We start from the raw sequence: 6,397 nt of genomic DNA, 5'->3' as shown, positions 1-6,397 counted from the left end.
GGGCGGCGCGGGCGCTCGGCCACCTCCCTCCGCGGCTGCTGCCTCCTTAATGAATGGGAGCTGCTCCGAGTCCGGCCGGAGCGCTGCCCCGACTCCAACTTCTCCTCCTCCTCTTCCTCCTCCTCCTGCTGCCGCCGCGGCTGCTGTTGTGGTCGCCTGTGTTTGTTTCTGCACTTTTATTGCACGAGGTCCTTTTAAAAGGGGGGTGGGGGGGTCCTTCCTTGGCTCCGCAGAGATCCCGAAAGCACAGCCCCTTCCTTAAACTGCCTAAGACGTAGGATAATTAAGGCCACATTTTCCCCCACCCCCTTCAAAAAAAAAAAATTCCTAAAAGGAAAAGTTAAATCTCAAACCAGAGAATGCGGGAGCCCCTAGCGTTCAGAAACACCAAGTTGTCACAAAAATAAAACTATATAGATAAAAAAGAAACATTTTCTTGCTGGCCTTGGGTCGGCCAAAAGTTGAGGCTGTATAGCAAGCATGCATTTCACCTCCCCTACAGATTTGGGGCTCTCAAGTATGTATTTTGGTTTGAATCGTATTAATCGTGAAAATACTCAGGGAAAAACGCCCAGCACTGGATGCTGAGCTAGATTCTGAAGATAGGAACTTGAGACACGACTTTGGAGCCAGATCCTGTAGATTTGAATCGTGGTGGTGGCTCTGTGCCTTAGTTTCCCCGTATGTAAATGGATATGTTAACGGTTTCCCCCAAATACAGTAACTGTGAAGGTTGAATTAGTTAATCCATGCAAGCACCTAGAACAGTGCCTCCTACAAAGGAATGCTATGTAAGGGTGAGCCATGACCTTTTTTCCAGTTTCTGGGGATGAAGCTTCCCAAGCCAACAAGCCACTCTGCAGTTCAGCTGGCCTCCAGCCTGACTGCACCACCATCCGGGATCGGGGCAAGGGTCCAGGACAGCAGGGTGCTTCTCTGGAGGTACCATCTTTAACTTGAGTTCTGAGGCAGTCTAATGCTTTGCTTTAGAGGCTGCAATGTTATTTTATGTCATTTTATATGAGTTCATCTTTCTTCCAGATAGAATACTATATCAACACTTCCAGGACAGGGTCTTCCCCTGTATCTTCTTGAGTGCCTGGCAGAGAACTGGGCACACAGTGGATAATAAATGTACATTTCTTCCAGGCGTCTTTTTTTGTGTATCCAGAAAGAGAAACAGTTGTAGCTTATTGATACATTTACACTGACTTGTTTTGGGGTTCCCTGAGGCCTACATCCAGCCACTGTCAACCGCTTGTCCTTTCCAGAATAGTCCTTCGCCACCACTCTCTTGCCCTCCTACTGCCTCTGCTTGTGCCACACGTCTATCCTTTCTAGAGCTATCAAAATGCAAGCAAAATGTCACCTTCTCTCTGAGCCCTTTCTTGACCCTTGGACAGAATTAACTTCACTTTCAACCCTTTGTTTAGAATGCTCTTACAGCACTTATCACTATCTGGTTTGGTGTTAAGGCTAGCAAAAAAATCAGTTGCACAACGTCTGTGCCATCCCCAGCACAAGGCTTGGTATCTGCTGAATTAAGGTGAAGTCCAGACTGGAGAAATAGGCAAAGAAAGGAAAAAATTGCTGCCTTCTGGGATCTCCAAGACAGTTCTGCTCTTTGAATTGAGAGCGCTGTGTGCGTCGGGCATCGGGGTGCCCAGGCTCCAAGACTGCCTTGGAGACAGTTGAAGGGGGTGTGGAGGGCATGTGGCCTTAATTATCCTTCGTCTTAGGCAGTTTAAGGAAGGGGCTGTGCTTTCGGGATCTCTCTGGAGCCAAGTAAGGACCCCACCCCCTTTTAAAAGGACCTCGTGCCATCCCGATGCCGGTCACACGCAGCGCCCTCAATTCCGAGAGCAGCAAGGAAAAGCCTGGGTAGCCAAGAGGACAGATTCCTTCTGTGGCTTTTCAGTGAGAAGCACCTTTTGAAATGTTAAAAGGGCAGAAACAATACAATGTGATTATGGACATTCGAAAGGAATTTGGGGATTCTAGTGCCCTTCCCTTGCCCACCCAACCCTCTTTGTGATGATAATCACCCATGAAGTTCTAAATCACCAACCCGGTCTTTGGAATTTCAATCTACAGGTAAGTGAGAGTCTTCTTGAAACCACAGACCCCTCTCATCTTCCCTCCTCCTTGGGTACCTGTGCCTCTCAGATGACTCCTTATATTCTACTATGTTCTATCATTAGAATTTTAGAGTTACCTCCTTTCCCATGTCCTGTCTGCTTTTCCTTATCTGGGAAATGACTTTTATTAATTTAAGAATAAACATATTTAAGAATAAGCATTTTAAAAGCCAGGCTTTTACTGTAGCTAAATGGTATTATGATTGATTCCTCAATCTTGTCGGTTCCTAAAGTAATTGGGTAAGATTGTTAACTTTAGCTGGCACCAGATTGAATACTAAGAACCTAACATTCAAGCTCTCCAGACTGACCTCAGCCACTTATTAAGAAGGCTAAAAATCTGTTGTTCCAAGAGCGGATAGGAGGAAAAATGAATGGGTGTTTAAATAAGTGTTACACTTCCATTTAAAGAGCTCTGTGGGCTATCTTCTTTTCATAACAAAAAGATCATAGTGTTGATTGAAGCATGTAGTTGTATGCAAACAAGTATTATATGTGGACCACTCTTCAAGAGAACAGAATAGTATAGATGCTCATTAAAATAGACTTGAACAAGTCACAAGTACAGTGTCAATATCATTCTTCAGATAATAGGAAATCAGACCACCTAACCAGATCATAAATCTGACGGTATCTTTGCTTTAAACTCTAAACTTGAGCAGTCTAACTAGCAATTTAAATGCAATGGAACAGACTTCATAGTTTAGAATGGTGTCATTTCAAAGTAATTAAGCCATTAAAATTCCTGGTAAACATAGCTTACCCAAACGGCATCCAGTTCACTAAACTAGACTGTATAAAAACTATAACATCAGCAGGATAAATGCCTTTTTTAAGATTAACTTACTATGTGTGACAACCACAGCACATCATATTCTTAAGTAACTGATACCTCCCAAGAGATTTAAATGGCTTTCATTTCTAAGATCTCCTGTTACCTCATAATTTTATTTCTCTTTCTCTTTAACCCTTAACATTTAATAATTAATCATTTTTTAGTTTTTGAAAAGGCATGAATTGGTTCTGGAAATATTTAGAGAAAAGGTAACTGAGTGCCTTTCCATGAGAGTGGATAGTCCAAAGGTGAAAGCAAGCCATTGAAATTTACTTAAGAAGACAGATACGTTTTGGTTATGAAGTACCCATTTATCCAGTTTCTTTAAAACCGGGACATTCCACCTCAGTTTATGGTAAACAAAAATTTCTAGATTGCTTTTTTGTAAGTGCTGGATTTGGTATCATGAGTGTTGCTACAGGAGGGAGTAGAGGCCTCAGGGTAATGGGCCTAGGAAAAGGCAGGAAAGGAGGTACCTATGTGGCTCAGGCCGTTAAAGGGCCACCTCTTGACTTCCGCCTCAGGTCGTGACCTCACGGGTAGGTGGGATCTGCTCTGCATGGACTCTGTGCTGACAGCAGAGCCTGCTTTGGATTCTCTCTCTCTCTCTTTCTCTCTGCCCTTTCACTATTTTCTCAACTTTTAATTTCAATTTCAATTTCACTTCGATTTTTCTCAGGTTTTGAGGACTAAAATATTAAAAAGGAAAGAATACATACAACACAAAATAGGCAGGAGACAAATGTTTAGTTGAATGTTAGGATTTTAAGCGAGCGCTTTATTTCTACGATACGTCTAATTTAAACACACATATTCAAAAACGGTTTATCAACTACTAACTCTGAATATACCAATTAATTTGACTTAGCCTTCCCTAAATGCAATGACACCTTAGGCTTCTTTATTCCTATTTTTTTTTTATTTTAATGTTTATTTTTGAGAGAGAGAGAAAGAATGTGAACGGGCGAGGGGCAGAGAGAGAGGGAGACACAGAATCAGAGGCAGGCTCCAGGCTCTGAGCTGTCAGCAAAGAGCCAGATGTGGGGCTCGAACTCACAAACCTTGAGATCATGACCTGAGCAGAAGTCAGATACTTAAAAGAATGAGCCACCCAGGTATCCCTTCTTATCTTTTTTTTTTTTTTAATGTGCAATCTCCTGAGATTTCTTCTCCCCCTCGCCACCCTCAGTGGGTGCACAGTTCCTAGAGGTATTGCGTTACCAGGTCCCTGTTTGGGGTGGACTAAAGAATCTCCAAAAATCCATTTACTAGATTGTCTTCGGATAAAGGACATATCAGATATTAACTTGATAAGAACAGATACTACACTTGATCTTAGTTGAAAGGCCAAGAAGAGGTGTACAATTTCCTGAGGTTCCTGAAGTAAAATCAAACATGCTTATTTCTTAAAGCCTATTTAGTTACATATTGCTTTCTTGAGGATTGTTTGTGAAACTCAAGAAAAGTCATTTGCTTAAACTAATAATTTTGTACAAGTGACAGTACTTTCATTTTAAATGCACTTTCACATCTATTATCTTATTTTATCCTTACAACTTACTGAAGTAGGTGGGGTTGCTTTCATGAGCCCATTTTATAGATGAGAAAACTAAGGCAAGCCCATTTAACTGGCTAGAACTGGTTTTCCCCGTAGGTAAAATGGAAATGATTCTAACATTAGCTCATGCAGTATAAAATAGAGTCCTCAACAGTTTATAAAGGTATTTACATCCACTGATCTCATTTCAAGTAAGTAAGACAGCTATTGTTATCTTTGTTTTAGAAATAAAGGTATTGAATTTTGGACAGATAGGAACTTTGTTTAAAGTTAGACATAAGGAGATTCCTGAAGCTAAACAAACTATTTTCTCTCTGTGTGTGTCTCAGAATGACTAAATAAATTTAAAAAGAAAAGGCAGGAAGGAGCAGGGGATTTGAGGTCTGAACATCTGGGATCTGCTGTTTGACCTGAGGCAAGCTGAGTAACTTCTCTGAATCTCAGTTTTCTCAACTTTTAATTTCAATTTCAATTGAATCCCCCAGTTCTCTTAATTTCTAAAGTAGGATTCTTTTCTTTACACCACAACATCTCACCCTTAAAGGTGCTCAGAAATCTCGGCTCCTCGGGAGTGGTCTCACAGGATAATTAGGAAGGGCTGCACAATCAGCCACATGTCTTTATTTAGAAAGCAGAGAACGAGAACATTTGCTCTTGTTTTGTCTTTTCTTACAGAATTGGAAAGGAGCAACATTGTTGCACCTTTTGTAGCCGAAACGGAAGTCTTGTTCATTATTTGTCAAAAAACATGGAGCTTCAGGAGCACACAAAACAGTAGTGTTAGTGTAAAGCAGCCTGGATTATGTCAGTACCTCTTTTTTTAACCTTTTTACCAGCAGTAATCATTTCTTTAGCTAGAAATTAGGGCAGTTAAGAGCTAACCTTACAATAAATCAAATAATTCATGTTGTTTTTTAAAATAACAGAATCTAGGTCGGATGGAGGAACTTGCACATAAAGATGCCGCGGGATTTCTCTCTAGAATGGTGAAACTCTGGTTGCTGATCGCTCAAAAGGAGACTGATGGTGCCACCTTGTGTCACTGGTGCAAAGTGCTACGCTTCCCAAAGAGTGAAACTGTCCTCAGTGGCAACTGGGGGATGGGGATTGGCTGGAACTAGAATTCAGAACGTTTCTGTCACGTGTGAAATAACCATAGCCAACAATCACTGGGACTTTCCGGACCCACGTATTTACCATTCATGCAGCAGATGTGATTATTGGGTGTCCACAATGTAGCAGACAGTCTTCTAGGAGCTGGTGGGACAGCAGTGAACAATGCAGATAAAAATTCTTGTCCTCATTGAGCTCATTGAGCTGTTTAGGTCTCTGATTATTTTACATGTATGCACTCATTTTAATATTCTAAACAACCCCATGAGGAAGGTTTTCCCATTTTACAGATGTGGTTACTGAGGCACAGAAAGTTTAAGTAACTGGTCTAAGAGTACATAGCCAGTAGGTGACAAAGCCTGGATCTGAATGGAGCCAGTCTGATACAGGAGCCACCGGGACTTTGATCATGAGGCACTTTAACTTGTGTGGTTGAGAAGAAGTAGAAGGGAATTCATATGCGCTGTATACATAGTGCATATATATGTATATGTGTACATAGTCACTGTATTTATATATATGTGAGTATTTAGCCACTCATTTACTCATGAAGTTTTCATGAGCTCACATTCTCTACTAGAACTCATGCAGGGTGCTAGTGATAATCAAATTAAAGCTTATGGTCCGTTTCTTCAAATGACTCATTTTTAGTAGGAGAAAAACATAAATACCTGCTATATCATCATGGCACATATCACATGTTATTGTAAGACTTAGTTGTTATCTTCAAAAGACTCTAATCACCTTCAGACA

At 41.2% G+C, this 6,397-nt stretch overlaps 1 pseudogene; it reads right to left on the bottom strand.

The window, feature by feature from the left end:
* Positions 1–4,160: 4,160 nt before the first annotated feature.
* Positions 4,161–4,332, bottom strand: LOC115300620 (annotated as a pseudogene).
* Positions 4,333–6,397: the final 2,065 nt, after the last annotated feature.

The sequence above is a fragment of the Suricata suricatta genome, chromosome 8 (genome assembly GCF_006229205.1).
Source record: "Suricata suricatta isolate VVHF042 chromosome 8, meerkat_22Aug2017_6uvM2_HiC, whole genome shotgun sequence".
NCBI classification, from domain to species: Eukaryota; Metazoa; Chordata; class Mammalia; order Carnivora; family Herpestidae; genus Suricata; species Suricata suricatta.
This window is presented reverse-complemented; position numbering and strand designations above follow the sequence as displayed.